This window comes from Eschscholzia californica, unplaced genomic scaffold, assembly GCF_041429995.1.
Source record: "Eschscholzia californica isolate CP2 unplaced genomic scaffold, dmEscCali1.0.p SCAF_2, whole genome shotgun sequence".
NCBI lineage: Eukaryota > Viridiplantae > Streptophyta > Magnoliopsida > Ranunculales > Papaveraceae > Eschscholzia > Eschscholzia californica.
This window is the reverse complement of record NW_028238309.1, coordinates 25,076,533-25,096,975: the sequence shown is the minus strand read 5'-3', so window position 1 is coordinate 25,096,975 and position 20,443 is coordinate 25,076,533.

Below are 20,443 nucleotides of genomic sequence, written 5' to 3'. Positions count from 1 at the left end.
GGTTCATTGCTATTTTCTATAGGGAGAGTGGAGTACTATAAAACCGATTGAAGACAACAGTGAAAGGCTATCTCATCTTTGGACAGCAATAATTTCTCTGTTCTTATTCCTCTCTGTGCTTCAATTATAAATTTTAGAGAGAGAGAGAGAGAGACAGAGAGAGGGAGAGCCTCTTCTCAGATTTAATTCATCTTCTGCTTTTGTTTTATTTTCTTTGTTAATCTTTTTGTGAGAGAAAGTAAAAAGAGAGAGAGAAACAGAGTAGTGATTTAAATTGAGAGAGATAGAGAGAAAGAGAGTTGATGTTGTTCTCTGTTGAGTTTTAGAGAAGGATAGAGTGAGTTTGTGAGAGACTTTCTATCATCTTTTCTTCTAATAACAGAGAGTGATTGTAGAGAGAAATTAAGAAGAAAATTCAGAGCAAAGATTGTAGAGAGATGGGAGGAGATTGTCTTCTTCTCTTTTGCTGTTATTGAAATCTCAAAGAGTTCTTTATCTTATTCATCTCTTTGTGAGAGAGAGTTGAAGAGAGAGGTGTTCTTTGTTAGTAAAATTTCAGAGAGTTGGTTGAATGTCATTTATTTCTATTGAATCATTGAGTTTCTTTTCCTGTCCTCTCTGTTGGAAGTAAATTCATATTTTCTTTAGAGAGAGCGACAGAGACAGAGAAAGAATCCATTTCTTCAACCAATCTTCTTCATCTAACGTCAACAAAGAGCTTCAGATTTGGTGATTTTCTTCGCCTCTCACTTGATTGTTATTTCATGAGAATATTTATGACATCTTTGATAAGCATGAGTAACTAATTTTTCTAGTCTAGGGTTGAGGATGAAACCAAATATTCGATCTTTTAGAACATATTTTGAATTGATTAATTCTCTGACTGTGCTTTAATATTTAAGTTCTTTTGTTACATCGATTTTCTTTTCACCGTCTATGCTCTTAGATTTGATGCATCGTGCTTAGGTTAAATCATTTGACGGTGCATACTTATTAATTGATAGATTGTAGTTTAGAGATCTGTTTTTCAAAATGAGACAATTACACTTTTATGAGTAAAAAACCGATTTTATCGAAAACATCTCCCGGAATCAGGATAGTTCATTATCCGAAATTCTGAGTTATAAAACGAGAGAATTAGTCAGTTGATTTCGTGTGTTTAAAAGTGAGTTATTTGGTGGATTCCAGACACCCTAGGTCATCTCCCCCCATTTGAGTTCCTTGTATCATTATTTGTTTTATTATTTTTGTTCTTTATTATTTTATCACCAAAACCAAAACCATTTTCAAAACCGTCTTACTTCCAAGTCTTAGAATAGGTTTCACTTAGTCTCTGAGGAACGAACCGGACTTACCGGAATTATCACTTGACGCCCGTATACTTGCGGGTGGTGACCTATTTAGGAAACTTTCTAGGCCCATCAAGTTTTTGACAAAAACTTGATGGGCCTAGAAAGTTTCCTAAATAGGTCACCACCCGCAAGTATACGGGCGTCAAGTGATAATTCCGGTAAGTCCGGTTCGTTCCTCAGAGACTAAGTGAAACCTATTCTAAGACTTGGAAGTAAGACGGTTTTGAAAATGGTTTTGGTTTTGGTGATAAAATAATAAAGAACAAAAATAATAAAACAAATAATGATACAAGGAACTCAAATGGGGGGAGATGACCTAGGGTGTCTGGAATCCACCAAATAACTCACTTTTAAACACACGAAATCAACTGACTAATTCTCTCGTTTTATAACTCAGAATTTCGGATAATGAACTATCCTGATTCCGGGAGATGTTTTCGATAAAATCGGTTTTTTACTCATAAAAGTGTAATTGTCTCATTTTGAAAAACAGATCTCTAAACTACAATCTATCAATTAATAAGTATGCACCGTCAAATGATTTAACCTAAGCACGATGCATCAAATCTAAGAGCATAGACGGTGAAAAGAAAATCGATGTAACAAAAGAACTTAAATATTAAAGCACAGTCAGAGAATTAATCAATTCAAAATATGTTCTAAAAGATCGAATATTTGGTTTCATCCTCAACCCTAGACTAGAAAAATTAGTTACTCATGCTTATCAAAGATGTCATAAATATTCTCATGAAATAACAATCAAGTGAGAGGCGAAGAAAATCACCAAATCTGAAGCTCTTTGTTGACGTTAGATGAAGAAGATTGGTTGAAGAAATGGATTCTTTCTCTGTCTCTGTCGCTCTCTCTAAAGAAAATATGAATTTACTTCCAACAGAGAGGACAGGAAAAGAAACTCAATGATTCAATAGAAATAAATGACATTCAACCAACTCTCTGAAATTTTACTAACAAAGAACACCTCTCTCTTCAACTCTCTCTCACAAAGAGATGAATAAGATAAAGAACTCTTTGAGATTTCAATAACAGCAAAAGAGAAGAAGACAATCTCCTCCCATCTCTCTACAATCTTTGCTCTGAATTTTCTTCTTAATTTCTCTCTACAATCACTCTCTGTTATTAGAAGAAAAGATGATAGAAAGTCTCTCACAAACTCACTCTATCCTTCTCTAAAACTCAACAGAGAACAACATCAACTCTCTTTCTCTCTATCTCTCTCAATTTAAATCACTACTCTGTTTCTCTCTCTCTTTTTACTTTCTCTCACAAAAAGATTAACAAAGAAAATAAAACAAAAGCAGAAGATGAATTAAATCTGAGAAGAGGCTCTCCCTCTCTCTGTCTCTCTCTCTCTCTCTCTAAAATTTATAATTGAAGCACAGAGAGGAATAAGAACAGAGAAATTATTGCTGTCCAAAGATGAGATAGCCTTTCACTGTTGTCTTCAATCGGTTTTATAGTACTCCACTCTCCCTATAGAAAATAGCAATGAACCGAATCTTCCATCAATTCTCTCTCAAAGAATTTCTAAAAATCACTCTCTCTAAAATCTTCTGTTGCCTTCTTCAATCATCAATCCAATCTTTTCTCTGTTTAGAGAGATAAGAGAAATAAAACCTTCTCTATTTTTTATAGAAACCTGGTTTATCTTTCTAGAAATAATTTCCATCAATATCCGACAATCTTCAATCTCTAGCTCTATAAGAAATATCTTCAGTTCTAAAACCTTCTTAACTCACTCTATGAATCTGTCAAGATATTATCTCAATCAGATTTCCTTCCTCATCGATCCTCCCTGTAAGTTTCCATTTTTTCTATTATGTAGAAGACTAAACTCAGACAAATCCCCAAAACCGAGTTGTTCTTGCCATCAGAGAAGGAATAAAAATCCTTCGTTTCTTTAAAAAGGAATCAGAGAAGAAGAAGGGATAGGCACTGACTTGTCATCGATTTAATTGCTGGCTACTTTTTGTGCAATGATTCGCTACATCGCTGCCTATTGAGATGAGAAGAAACAGTCGTCCGATCTTACTGTTCGTTTCAAGCTCCGTTGGATTTCCGCCACCAAGAAAGGAAGCAAAAGATGCCTTTCTTTCTTTATTATAATAATATATGAGAGAAAGTAGGAAAGAATAGATTTCCCATGAATTTTGGGAAAAGATGTTGCTGGTGGTTGATTTGCTGGCTCGGTCAAATAAGAGCTGATTTTGTGCTTCACCATAGGAATAATTAAGTTGCAACGCCACATGTCGTCTTCATACTCGTTAGTCTACTTAATTGGACCAAGACTTTGACCTTCTTTATCTTGCTCGTTCGGACTCCGTTTTCACTCCCAGTTTCGCCGATAGACTCGTCTCGGACTCTACTTTCTCATGAGCACTAATATTGACCAGAATACCCTTGTCATTAAAATGACCAAAATGCCCCTCAAGTATGTCTTTATCACGATGTTTTCGCATCGAACTCCGTATATGAGACCTGAGAAAGAAAATCAAATAATTCATCAGAGTAACCGCTCGAGTTGGACTAACTAACCCGAGTTAAGAGATTCAGATGGGACATTTTCATGTCTCATCAAACATCCCCAAACTTAGATTTTGCTAGTCCTCGAGCAAAACAGAAAAATAAAACTAAGCCATTTCACCATTTTCGTAGGGAATCACGATTGCACTTAGCACGTGCAACAAGCCGTTAAACCTCTAGGTTGCCCTAGAGGACGAGTTTTGTCTCGTGAGGGTTTGCAGTGAATATACCCACAAAATTCAAAAATCTCAAAAGTCCAAAAGGGTCTAAATATGATGTGGACTAAAACTGTTTATCCGGTAGACTTTCGAAAGTTAATAGAAATGAAATCCAAGTCGACCAAACCATACAGACGCCAAAAATCCCTTCACTAGTAATCAAGACCTGAAGTGCACGTGCCCAGCCAATATAAGTATCATTTCGGTTCTAAAAAGACAAGACCTTGATTACCGTCTCGATACATTTCGCCTCGACTACTGCCTCACGGTCATACACTCAAAAATTAAAGTCACTCAGAATGGTTCTCTCTATGTGTTGGTATGAATATGAAGGAAAACTCAACACATGAAAAAGACGGACTAAAATTTTTGTGGACGACGGATCTCAAAGAAAGGAAACAACCACTAATACGGAATGGGAAAGCTAACCAACTCTTCACACCTGATCTACTATCTAACCATGCTTCCTAGAGGTCGATAGACACTAATGAGGATATGACTAGAACTCCCGAGAACTTGACGTCTTCAAATCTTCAAGAACTAATTCAAGGGATAAACACTTAAACTAAACAAACACACTTTTTTATTTGATTTTTCTATTTCTCTTTTTCTTTTCTTTTCTTTTTTTTTTTTTTTTTTTTTTTCAATACGCTTCTGGTAATAAAACTCAAAATACACAACATACTTTCTTAACACTTTCCTTGGGTATAATTCTCTCCACTTTGTTTCATGCCTTATTCTCAGGGTTCTAAATGATGAGGTTCCTATCTTCCTCTAGTTGACACTGTTTTCAAGTTTCTCAGACTACAAGAATAAAGTTCGCTTCCTGATGACATCCCTAGTGGTTGTAAAATTTGAACTCAAGAGATCAAATGAGTTCTTCTTTCAATATTGCGAGGTTGAGTAGCTCTTCACTCTACTCGGAATTAGTTCTGAAGAGATCACTAAAAACAACAAGAAAGGCTCAGAATCTCACATAGGTTAAGTCTCCACTAATGATCGATTAAGTTCTCTCAGAAAAGTCAACTCTTCACCTATCTAACACTCACATGGCTAGTGCACAGACAACCTCAAGACTCGAAATTCGTGGAAAAACCTTTAGCAAAAGCATAGTACGACCAACTAGACTCTATAACTATTAACAAGCAAAAACAACTAGACTCACTTTTTCAATCCAAAAATTTAAAAATTTTGAAAAATTTTGAACCCTTTTGAATTTTTGAAATAAGGACTTAGCAAAAAATTCATTCCCCTATCCCCAAACTCAAACCGAACATTGTCCTCAATGTTCTGAAGACTATGCACAAAATAATAGAGTGAAGGGAAAGATATTACCTGATTCCGCGTCCTCTGCATGGGTTGCCTCCCAGAAAGCGCTAAGTTTAACGTCTTCAGCCAGACGAAACAGATGGTTCGAAAAATAGAAAAAAAATTATACCTACTGGATTACAAATATGTGATTAACTGTAAACCAATAATCGATACATCTGTGGGTCCACCCAAAACACAAAGTGTTCAGTGAACGATAATCTCACATTTTCGTAACTTGGTGATAGTGAGACTATCAAGAAAGAAGGGCAATCCCCAAACTTAGACGACAATAAGGTCGTTAAGTTTGGTACTGAACCAGAGAGATCACAGACCGGATAGAATGGGTCTTTATATGGATGATTGACAGAGGGAGTGAGTGCTTCAAAATCTACACATGGTTTTGAAAGACAAAATGCACAATTATCTAGAGGACTATCAATGATACCCGGATTTAAACTAGGGTTCTCTAAAATAGGTACTTCGGGTTCCTTCAATGGAGAAACCCTACTATCAGACTCAAAGTCCCTAGAAGTCGGGTCGGATAGACATTCTGTAATCTCTTTTATCACGATGTAATCGGGGTCCTCTAAAAATTCTAGATCATCGTCTAAGTCAGACGGGTCATTACACTCATTTAACAAATTGGTCAACCATGATTCATCGTCCTTAAGCGAGTCAGGCGACTTCAAATCAACAACCTCTCCATGTTGGGACCACGATCTATCCATCTCTCTTTCAATTTTTTTTTTTTTTTTTTTTTTTTTAAACACGAAAACCGAGGAAGCACTACGAAGATCTTATGAAAAGTACCCACTAACAGGGGATTCGTGGGTGATTAGAGAAAGTTACCTCCCGTTCGAGACGGGCGACGACCTTTGCAGATAACCCGGGCCACTCTCCCCGCGAGTGTTCGAACCCGAGGCTTCGTTTGATTTTCGGTTACAATTTAAAAGCCCTCCAATTTAGGGTCAAAACAAAAGAAAGTACTAAAAAGTCTAAGTCTCTCTCTCACCAAAATAAAAACAAAAAAAAAAAAAAAAAAAATTAAAAAAAATGTAAATTTCTTCTTTTGAGGTCCTCCTCCTTGTTGCGCCTCCTCTTTAGCTCCTTAGTGCTCTACACACCAAAAATAGAAAAGCAAGTCAAAGTATTCAAAAAGTCAAAACTTACCAAAAATAAAAACTTTCCAAGTTTAGAAAAAATTTAAAACTAGTCCCCGGCAGCGGCGCCAAAAACTTGATGGGCCTAGAAAGTTTCCTAAATAGGTCACCACCCGCAAGTATACGGGCGTCAAGTGATAATTCCGGTAAGTCCGGTTCGTTCCTCAGAGACTAAGTGAAACCTATTCTAAGACTTGGAAGTAAGACGGTTTTGAAAATGGTTTTGGTTTTGGTGATAAAATAATAAAGAACAAAAATAATAAAACAAATAATGATACAAGGAACTCAAATGGGGGGAGATGACCTAGGGTGTCTGGAATCCACCAAATAACTCACTTTTAAACACACGAAATCAACTGACTAATTCTCTCGTTTTATAACTCAGAATTTCGGATAATGAACTATCCTGATTCCGGGAGATGTTTTCGATAAAATCGGTTTTTTACTCATAAAAGTGTAATTGTCTCATTTTGAAAAACAGATCTCTAAACTACAATCTATCAATTAATAAGTATGCACCGTCAAATGATTTAACCTAAGCACGATGCATCAAATCTAAGAGCATAGACGGTGAAAAGAAAATCGATGTAACAAAAGAACTTAAATATTAAAGCACAGTCAGAGAATTAATCAATTCAAAATATGTTCTAAAAGATCGAATATTTGGTTTCATCCTCAACCCTAGACTAGAAAAATTAGTTACTCATGCTTATCAAAGATGTCATAAATATTCTCATGAAATAACAATCAAGTGAGAGGCGAAGAAAATCACCAAATCTGAAGCTCTTTGTTGACGTTAGATGAAGAAGATTGGTTGAAGAAATGGATTCTTTCTCTGTCTCTGTCGCTCTCTCTAAAGAAAATATGAATTTACTTCCAACAGAGAGGACAGGAAAAGAAACTCAATGATTCAATAGAAATAAATGACATTCAACCAACTCTCTGAAATTTTACTAACAAAGAACACCTCTCTCTTCAACTCTCTCTCACAAAGAGATGAATAAGATAAAGAACTCTTTGAGATTTCAATAACAGCAAAAGAGAAGAAGACAATCTCCTCCCATCTCTCTACAATCTTTGCTCTGAATTTTCTTCTTAATTTCTCTCTACAATCACTCTCTGTTATTAGAAGAAAAGATGATAGAAAGTCTCTCACAAACTCACTCTATCCTTCTCTAAAACTCAACAGAGAACAACATCAACTCTCTTTCTCTCTATCTCTCTCAATTTAAATCACTACTCTGTTTCTCTCTCTCTTTTTACTTTCTCTCACAAAAAGATTAACAAAGAAAATAAAACAAAAGCAGAAGATGAATTAAATCTGAGAAGAGGCTCTCCCTCTCTCTGTCTCTCTCTCTCTCTCTCTAAAATTTATAATTGAAGCACAGAGAGGAATAAGAACAGAGAAATTATTGCTGTCCAAAGATGAGATAGCCTTTCACTGTTGTCTTCAATCGGTTTTATAGTACTCCACTCTCCCTATAGAAAATAGCAATGAACCGAATCTTCCATCAATTCTCTCTCAAAGAATTTCTAAAAATCACTCTCTCTAAAATCTTCTGTTGCCTTCTTCAATCATCAATCCAATCTTTTCTCTGTTTAGAGAGATAAGAGAAATAAAACCTTCTCTATTTTTTATAGAAACCTGGTTTATCTTTCTAGAAATAATTTCCATCAATATCCGACAATCTTCAATCTCTAGCTCTATAAGAAATATCTTCAGTTCTAAAACCTTCTTAACTCACTCTATGAATCTGTCAAGATATTATCTCAATCAGATTTCCTTCCTCATCGATCCTCCCTGTAAGTTTCCATTTTTTCTATTATGTAGAAGACTAAACTCAGACAAATCCCCAAAACCGAGTTGTTCTTGCCATCAGAGAAGGAATAAAAATCCTTCGTTTCTTTAAAAAGGAATCAGAGAAGAAGAAGGGATAGGCACTGACTTGTCATCGATTTAATTGCTGGCTACTTTTTGTGCAATGATTCGCTACATCGCTGCCTATTGAGATGAGAAGAAACAGTCGTCCGATCTTACTGTTCGTTTCAAGCTCCGTTGGATTTCCGCCACCAAGAAAGGAAGCAAAAGATGCCTTTCTTTCTTTATTATAATAATATATGAGAGAAAGTAGGAAAGAATAGATTTCCCATGAATTTTGGGAAAAGATGTTGCTGGTGGTTGATTTGCTGGCTCGGTCAAATAAGAGCTGATTTTGTGCTTCACCATAGGAATAATTAAGTTGCAACGCCACATGTCGTCTTCATACTCGTTAGTCTACTTAATTGGACCAAGACTTTGACCTTCTTTATCTTGCTCGTTCGGACTCCGTTTTCACTCCCAGTTTCGCCGATAGACTCGTCTCGGACTCTACTTTCTCATGAGCACTAATATTGACCAGAATACCCTTGTCATTAAAATGACCAAAATGCCCCTCAAGTATGTCTTTATCACGATGTTTTCGCATCGAACTCCGTATATGAGACCTGAGAAAGAAAATCAAATAATTCATCAGAGTAACCGCTCGAGTTGGACTAACTAACCCGAGTTAAGAGATTCAGATGGGACATTTTCATGTCTCATCAGTTATTTCCAACGATCAGTATGTCATCCACATACAGGACCAAGAAAACTAGGTTGCTCCCACTAACCTTCTTGTATACACAAGATTCCTCTTCATTCTTCAGAAAACCAAACTCTTTGATTTTCTCGTCGAATCGAAGATTCCAGCTCCGACTTGCTTGCTTCAACCCGTAGATGGACCTTTGAAGCTTGCAAACCTTTCCAGCATTCCCGGAATCCTCAAAACCCTCAGGCTGTGTCATGTACACATCCTCTTCCAGTTTACCGTTCAGGAAGGCGGTTTTGACATCCATTTGCCAAATCTCATAATCGTAATGAGCTGCAATTGCTAGAATAATCCTAATGGACTTAAGCATCGCGACAGGGGAAAAGGTTTCTTCGTAGTCTATACCCTGGACTTGTCTGTAACCTTTTGCCACCAGTCTAGCTTTGAAAACGCTCACGTTTCCATCCTTGTCTGTTTTCATCTTGAAAATCCATTTGCATCCTATGGGTTTTACCCCATCGGGCAAATCAACCAAGTTCCAAACTTGATTCTCAGACATGGATTCCATTTCGGATTTCATGGCTCCCAGCCATTTTTCGGAGTCTGGGCTCGTCATAGCTTCTTCGTAGGTGCTGGGTTCGTTATCCTCTACCAACAACAACTCTTGTCGTTGAGACAACTCAATCAGCCTTGCGGACCTACGCGGGGCTTGAACAACAGGTGAGACACTCTCAACTCCTTGAGGGTTCTCCTGCGAATCACATTCGCTCTGCGCGGGAGGATCTCCGAGATCTGCCATCTCATCCCCTCTTTCCTCTTCTATCGGCTCATAATAGTTAGGAATCGCGACTTCTGACATCGTTGCAACGGTGCCAGTTTGTTGCTCAGATCGAACCTCTTCGATCTCTATATTTCTCCCACTTGTCTTCTTGGAAAGGAACTCCTTTTCAAGGAAGACACCATCACGAGCAACAAACACTTTGTTCTCTGACGGGTTGTAGAAATAATACCCCTTTGTCTCTTTCGGATAACCGACGAAGAGACACTTGTCTGATCTTGGTGCTAGTTTATCTCCTTGTAAACGCTTTACATAAACATCGCAACCCCAGACTTTGAGAAAAGACAACTTTGGAACCTTTCCAGTCCACATCTCATGTGGCGTCTTTTCTACAGCTTTTGACGGAGCTCGGTTAAGTGTGAAAGCAGCCGTTTCTAGAGCATACCCCCAGAAAGTGTTAGGAAGATCAGCTAAGTTCATCATCGATCGAACCATGTCCATCAATGTTCGATTCCTCCTCTCGGACACACCGTTCATCTGCGGTGTTCCTGGAGGAGTGAGTTGTGAAACTATTCCACAACTCCGAAGATGATCCTCAAACTCTTGACTCAAATACTCACCACCTCGATCCGATCGAATGGCTTTTATTTTCTTGCCAAGCTGATTCTCCACTTCATTCTGGAATTGTTTGAACACTTCAAACGATTCCGACTTATGCCTCATTAGATACACGTAACCATATCTAGTGAAGTCATCAGTGAACGTTATGAAGTAGCCATAGTTACCTCTCGCGAGTGTACTCATAGGTCCGCATACATCCGTATGTATCAGTCCTAAGGGTTCACTCACCCGATCTCCTTTCCCCTTGAAGGACGATCTTGTCATCTTGCCCACTAAGCATGGCTCACATGTATCGTATGATTCCAAATCACACGATCCCAGAAGTCCATCTGCATGAAGCTTCTGCATGCGTTTCATGTTAATGTGACCCAAACGACAATGCCAGAGATAACTTTGGTTAGAATCATGAGTACGAAGCCGTTTCGTGTCTATGTTCAGGATTTCGTCTTCTATGTTCACAACATAAAGACCATTACGCAGCTTAGCACTGGTATAAAACATCTCACCCTTGTATAAAGAACAACTCTTGTCCTTTATTATAGCGTGATATCCCTCTTTGTCTAACACCGACGCAGAGATGATGTTCCTTGATATAGTCGGTACGTAATAGCAATTACGTAGCACTAATATCAACCCAGTCTCTAAACTGAGCTCGAAAGTTCCTACAGCCACAGCAGCAACTCTTGCCTTGTTTGCGACTCGTAGAACCATCTCGCTCTTTGTCAGATACCTGACCTCCTTGAGCTCATCTAATTCTGAAATTATATGAGCTCCACATCCGGTATCATATACCCATGAGGGAGAGTCAGCCATATCTGCCAAATTGACCTCTATAACATAGGCACCGACTTCCACTTCCCTTTCTGGTAGCTCTGTTACGCTTTCTTTCTTTGAAGCATCGAGAACTCTTCTCTGATCTTCCTCCCAATCTAGAAAGTCGTATAGATCTCTATCTAAACGTGAACTAATCCTATTTGCCATCTCTACTCTACAGAAACAAAATAAGGATTTTGCTAAGTACTACATTCAATGTTTACGCAAAAACACTTTTTGCCATATTATTCAATGAAAACCGTCCCCCTATGAATAATACGATTCCAAGACCCCATTCCTGTGAAGCTAAGCGTACTTTGGCACTGCCCTTAACTTCACCCTCCTGGGTGAGTAACTCCTTACTGATCATATCTCATATGACTCTTGGTTGATGAATAACACTTATGTGTTAAATTCATCCTTTTGCCTCGAAATCCAAAACTCTTTTGCTGACTCGTTTGAGAATAACCATTTAGACATGTAGACCTCTTCATAGGTCTACCCGTATTGTCCCGAGGTAAAAGATGGCACCCTGCTTTGGCATGACCCACCATCGATGAACAAGGGCGCAACAGGTGTCTTAATCTGGGTAGGCATTACTCAAAATTCTTTTTGGGGACTCTTACGTTTTTGCTTGCATGCATTACTGTGAACTCTAACATAATCATACACCACACAAAACGTAAATAAGTAAATGCGCGCGAGAAAATAAATCAAGCAGATATGATCCTAGTATGGCCCCTAACCTAAAAGATCTAATCTTCTTAGGTTCTTCGCTTGTTTAACCTCCGTTCGCCTGGATCTCCATCCTCGAACATCCATTGAATTCTCCCACTCGAACCACGATCTCATCCTTTGGCTCTTCGATGGACTCAATTGTACCCTTAAACTCTAATTACAAGACTCAACGATTCGCAGATCGTATAAAACTTGAAATTAAATTAATTACAACGGGCACCCATCCGTGCTTAAAAACAAGATAGAACAATTCTATGGCCATACTAGAACCCGCATTCACATCCATACACACATAATAATGTGACATTCATAAAACACCCAAGTATGTATGAGATTCGCTTACTCAGGTCGAATCTAGGTTTGCTATGTTCTAGATAGCTATTCGGGAGATACTACCGACATCTCTATGTCTAACGTGCCTTAAGTCTAATTATCTCATAATTCTGACTAATGGCTCGTTCTGGTTTTATCTCAAAAGATTTTGAAATCGTTTTGGAAAAACTCCGATTCGGGCTTTGGTGGGCCCGGGTCGCTTTCGGAAAAAATATGGTCAAAGTCGGAAGAAGAAAACCGAACCCTCCCACTTAAGTCAAGGCCCAAAAGACCCGAGTCTAACTCAAAAGACTTAAGTCAAACTTGGTCAAGGGACCCTTTGACTAGACCTAGTCAAGTCTCGGTCAAGGTCCGAACCAAGGTCGGACCCGGATTGGCACGTTCCAGACCGTGCCAAGTCCCTCGGGTGGTCGCGTCCTGGCCCTAGGCCAGACGCTTCCTGACCATGCAGACGCGTCCTAGACGCTCTGCCCAAGTCCTAAGCTTCTCGGACTCCCAGTCCGAGACAGCTTCTGGTCTCACCAGACGCGTCCCAGACGCGTTCTGGAAGGTTCTGTCCTGGTCGCGTCCGGATTCCCAATCCGAGACGCGTCCGGACTAGTCTCTGTGGTCGCGTCTGGAAGACGCGACCTCAGGTGCTGGACGCGGATCCTTCGGGATCCCTGTCCGAGACGCTCTCGGACTCCCAGTCCGAGACGCTCTCGGACGCGTCCTTCTGTCCGAGATGCTCGGACGCGTCCTAATCCGAGACGCTCTCGGATTCCCAGTCCGGGAAGGACTGGGACGCGTCCTGAGCGTCCGCGACTGGCCAGACGCGTCCTGGGACGCGTCCTGGTCAGTCCGGTCTCTGGACAGCACCCTGTTTTCCTCTAATTTTCGAAAAAACTCCAACTTTTTGCTGCTGTTTTGATGATTCTTCATCCAAAACTCAGCAATTTGAAAACTCTTTTTCAAAAAACCATCCACTTTAAAATTTTATTTTGAAAACTCTTTTCAAAAACACCAAATTTTAAAGATTTCCCATTGAAACTCTTTCAATTTTCTATCCGATTAAGTCTAAATCTAATTTAAACTAATCAATTTCATGTCTAAATCCCTATTTAAACATAAAATCATCTAATCAATCAAGCTCGAATCTAATTCGACTAGTCAGAGATAGTTTCATGCAACCGGCTCGTGATGCCACTGTAGGGTTTTGGTGTATCCTATACACTACCTAGTGTTGTAAGCGGAATCTCAAACATCTCATGTTTAACACTAGATTGCCCAGGACCTATATGCATAAACTAATCAATGAACTAGAGAGGGATAAATACCTTAACGCGTTTTTCCCTCGAACCATTCCAATCGCATGCAAAGATCGAGAGCTCCAACTGTAGCTCCTCTACTTGAGACACCGAGTGAATAGACTTGATCTCCCTTCCTTTCAGACTGCTAGGACTTAGTAGAAGGTTGAGAAGAACTCTTCTTCTTGACTAGATTGATAGAATGGGAACTTTCTCTCTATATTCCTCTCTCTCCAATAGCTGTATATTCAGAGAGAGAGAGCTGTATAATTTTCCTTAGAGAAAAATCCACACCTTTTCTGTTCTCAACTGACTCAATATATAGACAAACCCTAATTAGAATCTCATTCAGATTAGGTTTTCTATTTTCTGGGTCACAGAAAAGATAATTACCAAAATACCCTTTTTGGGGTATTTTGATAATCCCCTTAAGTGTGGCCGGCCAGGGCAGCCCACTATGGGCCTTATATGGCCGGCCCACTTACTCTGGTCGGCCATCTCATGGCCGGCCCAAAGAGCCTTCCTCTATCTTGTCCCGAATCTCCATTCGGACCCTTTCGGCCTTTCCAGTTGAATCCCATCCAACTTTAGCCAGTTCCCGTCTAGTCAAATCTCTCCGATCAAGTTACCACTCTTATGTGTAACCCGTTGTAGGATCCGGTCTATGTTAGCCTCGAATCAACTCCTTGATCCGATGATCGTAGTTGGCTTCTAGCAAAGCATTACGACCCCTAATTGGACCGGACTGGATGATCTTTACGTGTGGTCATCGTTATCCTAACTGACAAATTGATCGCATTGCCACCTTGGTCGAAGGACACTCCTTCGGAAGGACATCTCCTTCAGACCGAACGGATAAATCCTTCAACCGAAACGTTCCAATACCTTCTCGATGTACGTTTTCTGAGACAAGAACAGTTTCCCAGCAGATCTGTCTCTCCTTATCTCCATACCCAATATCTTCCTTGAGGCACCCAAGTCTTTCATCTCAAACTCACCCTTTAACTGATCTTTTAACATGTGGATTTCTGATATATCCTTGCAAGCTATCAGTTTGTCGTCCACATAGGAGTAGATACACATAAGAACCATCTGATAGTTCCTGTGGTACACACAACTATCATACCTGCTTCTGTCATAGTCATTTTTAACCATAAACGTATCAAAATGCTAATACCACTGCCTAGGAGACTGTTTCAGTCCGTACAAAGACTTTTTCAGCAAACAGACCTGGTCTTCTTTCCCGATAATCTCAAACCCCTTTGGCTGACGCATATAGATTTGTTCCTCCAGCTCTCCATGTAAGAACGCAGTCTTAGCATCAAGCTGCTCAAATTCCATATCATACGAAGCAACCATAGCAAGTAATACTCTGATAGAGCTATGTTTAACAACAGGAGAAAATACCTCATTGAAGTTTATCCCTTCTCGTTGTGTAAACCCCTTAGCTACTAACCGTGCTTTGTAACGTGCATCTTCCACCCCTGAGATTCCTTCTATCTTATTGAAACTCATCTGCTACCAACAATCTTCTAACTGTTAGGCTTCTCGGTTAATTCCCAAGCATGGTTCTTCCACAGAGGCTCAATCTCTTCATTCATGACGAAAGACCACTGTCTTGAATCATCACTCCTCATAGCTTCTTCATAGGTGCATGGTTCTCCTCCATCAATATTTTCTCCACACTAAGTGCGAATGCAACCATATTTGCCATTTTATACCTTTCCGATGCCCGAATGTCTCTCCTCCCTCTGTTCCTCGCAATACTGTAATGAACCAGCTCTGGTTCATCTTCCTCAGCTTGCTCATCTATCTGAGGCCGAAACTTTTTCGGAGTGTCTATCTCACACTCCACCTGCTCTCCGTGATCTTCCTGCTCCACCTGTTTACCAACACCCTCCCGAACATCTACAGGCATTACCTTCTGAGTTACCATAGCTAACTCATCAAAAGTAACATCTCTACTGATAAGAAACTTCTTTGATTTTCCATTCGGATTCCACAACCGATAACCTTTCACCCCGGGCGCATAACCAAGAAATACACATTTCTTAGCCCTCAGATCTAGCTTACCTTCTTTAACATGTGCATAAGCCGGGCAACCGAAAACCCTCAAGTTCTCATACTTTGCAGGATAAACAGACCACACCCCATTAGGAGTTTTACACTTAATAGTTGTATAGGGTAAAATATTTACCAGATACGATGCCGTGTTCACTGCTTCAGCCCAGAACACCTCCGACAGCCCAGCATTTGAAAGCATACCACGAGCTCGTTCCAATAAAGTTCTGTTCATTCGTTCCGCCGCGCCATTCTGTTGTCGTGTCTTTCTGACCGTATGGTGTCTCACGATCCCTTGGTCTTCACAGAACCTATTAAACTCGTTTCCGCAAAATTCCATGCCATTGTCAGTCCTCAAGCGTTTGATCGGTCTTCCAGTCTGCTTCTCGATCAAGGTCTTCCACTGCTTGAACTCGACAAATGCTTCATCTTTGCATTTCAGTATGTAGACCCATACTTTCCTGGAAAAATCATCTATGAAGGTTAACATGTATCTACCCCCACCATGTGAGCTGACCCGAGAGGGACCCCAAAGATCTGAATGGATGTAATCCAGAGTTCCTTTAGTAGTATGAACTGTTGTACTGAACTTTACCAGACACTACTTCCCGAAGACGCAATATTCACAGAATTCCAGTTTTCCAACCTTCTGTCGACAGAGTAAACCTTGCTTGCTCAGTATAGCCATCCCCCTTTCACTTATATGCCCTAACCGCATATGACAAAGCTTGGTAGTCTCAACTTCCTTGTCTGATGATGATACCGCTACAAATCCGGTAACAGTGTTACCCTGTAGCACATATAGACCATTCTTTTTCAACCCCTTCATGACTGTAAGACTCCCCTTAGAAATCCGAAGAACACCACCTTCACCAGTATATTTGCAACCATTATCATCCAAAGTTCCCAATGAGATTAGATTCCTCTTCAAATCTGGAACATTTCTGATGTCTGTTATAGTCCTCACAACACCATCGTGCATCTTGATCTGAATAGTACCAATTCCAACCACCTTACGAGGGGCGTCGTTTCCCATTAACACCTTACCGCCATTAATGACTGTGTAAGTTGAAAACCATTCCTTATGAGGACATACATGGAATGTACAACCAGTATCCAAAATCCACCTATCTTTAGCGAAGAAGGCATTGATCGACAGAACCATAGCTTCTTCACATTCTTCAATGATTGCCAAGACATTACCATCATCTTCTTCGATGACTGCTGCCTCACCTGGCTTCTTTCTAAGCTCAGGCCAATTCTTCTTGAACTATCACTTCTTCATACAATTAAAACACCTGTACTTCTTAGATTTCGATTTAGACCTAGACCAGCCCTTCCCATCGCGTAGCTGCTGCGTCCTTCTGCTTACAACCAAACCATCTCCTGAGCTGCTTTCTTCCATTGACCTTCGTCTCAACTCCTTCGAGTTTAATGCTACTTTAACATCCTCAAAGGTTGTAGTTGTTTTACCAGACATAAAAGAGTCATCAGAGCTCTCATATATGATGGTGGCAGGGATGCAAGCAATAGTATTGCCTTATCTTCATCTTCGAATTTGACATATGTATTTGCCAAATCAAAGAATACTCGGTTGAGTTCATCCATATGGTCTTTCAATGATTCCCCTTCTAACATCTGTAAACTAACTAATTTCTTCGTTAGATACAAGCGATTAGTTAGAGATTTCGTCATATACCTTGTCTCCAGCTTACTCCATAGCCCATTGGCTGTAGTTTCCGTCGCTACTTCCCGCAAGACCTCATTGCTCAAACAGAGTAGAATCTGACCATGAGATCTTCCTTCTCTGCTTCTCAAAGTCATTCAGCCAGTGCAGCCTTCCCATTCAACGTCTTCAGCAGACCGTGTTGAACTAATATAGCTCGCATCTTAATCTTCCAAAGATTAAAATCGTTACTGATGATGCATAAAATGTTCACCCGTTGACTAACGTCTGAAGAGTCAAGATCAGACCTAAAGTCTCCTGGAGCAGGTTCGGCTTAAGGCAGCAGGACAGCTAAACAACTGACGGTCCACCATACGTTCCCCTAACTGGGAGGTCGGCTGGAAGAAATCAGCTCTGCATTAAACGCCCTTGGCATGGATAGATCAGCCTTGGGATCTTAAAAGGAATAAGGGGGATCTCCACAGGTTCGGCCCATATCTTACGCCCAGAACTGGGGAGATATCAGCGCTGCGCGACCTAATGGCTTAATCCTGGACTTTCTAGAAAGATCTCAGTCGGCTTCACATCTTAAAGTGTTTAAGCCCGATTGGACTCCACGTATCTAGAAGAGGAAAGTTCTCCTTTAAAGTCTATCACTCCGGCAAGATATATACAAAGTATCCTTGAACTTAAGAACTTTCACTTCTCAAAGATCCGGGATAGACTCGAGGAGAAACCCTAGATACGCAAAAGATCACCCCAAACTCCGAGTTCTCACAACTCGCCCCCCAAAAGGATCGATCAACATCATTCTTTTACTACAAAGAGGACCCTCACTGTCTTGAGCGTCGGATCGGTTTTCGAACCCTTTGCAGGTTTCCCCCCTCGGGAACAGACGAAGAGGAGCCGGAGCAAAGGAACTAAAGCAAAGGAGCAAGGAACAAAGGAGCAGAGAAACGGAGCTGAACAGAGGAACCTCTCCTTTTCAAACAGAATATACTATCATAACGGAGGCTGTCATGCATCAAGTCCCTTTTTCATGCTGATTTAACCGGGAGCCAATTTTTGACATGAGCAGTTACTTCCATCGAACTTCTTTATCTCGTATTTTGCTATCACAGAAACCTCAAAACCTCAGCTCTGATACCAGTTTGTTATGATAATCGGGGTTAATATGATCTAAATCGAGTAATCATGCAGAAGCAATAAGAAATAAAGAACAATCAATAAAGAACGCATGGATTTATGTGGTTCGGTTGGTGAAACCTACTCCACGGCGACAACGGCGCGATGATTTCCATTATAATAAGAAAACAAGTTACACAAGAGATTTCGTGAGATTGTGCTACTGATATGTCGTTAGGGTTTAGTTTATATAGGCACTAAACCCCAATCCCACCGCCTCACCGACTCTCTCTCTAAATCCGAATTACACATGGATACGCTAACACTAATAACCGATATGAGCCTAGCTTTGAATTCCAGCTTTGTCTCGGAGCCCCGCTGTCTCAGTAATCAGCTCCGCTAACGGGTCTAAAATTCACCGTCGAAACCATAGGTTTCGGCAGGCAATTACCATTGCCTTGTAAGCGGGTTGGGTCATAAACCGGGTTCGATATCAACCCATATTCAAGACACTTTCAACAAGAAGAGTATGCAGTGTGATTATTGACAGTGGGAGTTGTACCAATGTCGCATCAAGTACACTTGTGGAAAAGCTGAGTTTGCCAACTACAAAGCATCAACAACCGTACAAACTGAAGTGGTTGACTGATGGGAGCAAGTTGCAAGTTTCTAAACAGGTTGTGATTTCCTTTTCTATTGGGAAGAACTACCATGATGAGGTGGTCTGTGATGTTATTCCAATGGATGATTGTCATCTATTGCTTGGCAGACCTTGGGAGTGTGATGGAAGAGATGTACATGATGGGTACAAAAACATTTATTCTTTTCATAAGGATAAGAAGCACATTACATTGGTACCATAAGTCACCTACTATGCGTGCTAAATCTGCAGCATGAAAACCCAAGGAAAACATATTTTTGGATAAAACCAAAATCATGAAGAAGATGGGTAAGGGCAAGGAGGTCTTTGCTTTGCTGCTAGGTGAAAAGAATGAGGGAGCTGAAGTGATTTCTCATCCATTGATGTTGAAATTGATGAATGAGTTCAGCGATGTTTTTCCTAAAGATTTACCACCCGAACTACCTCCAAACAGAGGTATTGAGCATCAAATTGATTTACTACATGTGAACCTTTGCCAAATCGTTCAGCTTATAGATGCAATCAAGAAGAGGCTAAGGAGTTGCAGAAACAAGTGAAAGAGCTGATTGATCGAGGGTATGTCAGGGAGAGCATGAGTCCATGTTCTGTACCAGCTCTGCTTGTACCAAAGAAACATGGTTCGATGAGGATGTGTGTAGACAGCCGAGCTATTAACAAGACAACCATCAAGTATCGTTATCCTATACCCAGGTTGGATGACATGCTAGATGAGCTAAATGGCTCAAAGATCTTTTCGAAAATTGATCTAAGGAGTGGATATCACCAGATCAGAATGAAGGAAGGTGATGAATGGAAGACTGCATTCAAGACAAAGAGTGGCTTGTTTGAATGGCTAGTCATGCCATTTGGATTATCAAATGCACCCAGCACTTTAATGAGACTTATGAATCAGGTCCTGCGAGACTTAATTGGAAAGTTTGTTGTGGTCTATTTTGATGGTATTCTTCTCTATAGCAAGAATAAAGTCGAACATGCTGAACACCTCAAGGAAGTTTTCAAGGTGTTAAGGAGAAACCAGCTATATGCCAAATCAGAGAAGTGTGAGTTTTATACTTCTAGCATTGTGTTTATTAGTTATATCGTTTCAGATAAGGGGATTTCAATTGATGAAAGCAAAGTTGAAGCTATAAGGAGTTGGCCAGTTCCAGCAACCCAATCTGATGTAAGAAGCTTTCATGGACTTGCATCATTCTATAGACGCTTTGTGAAGAA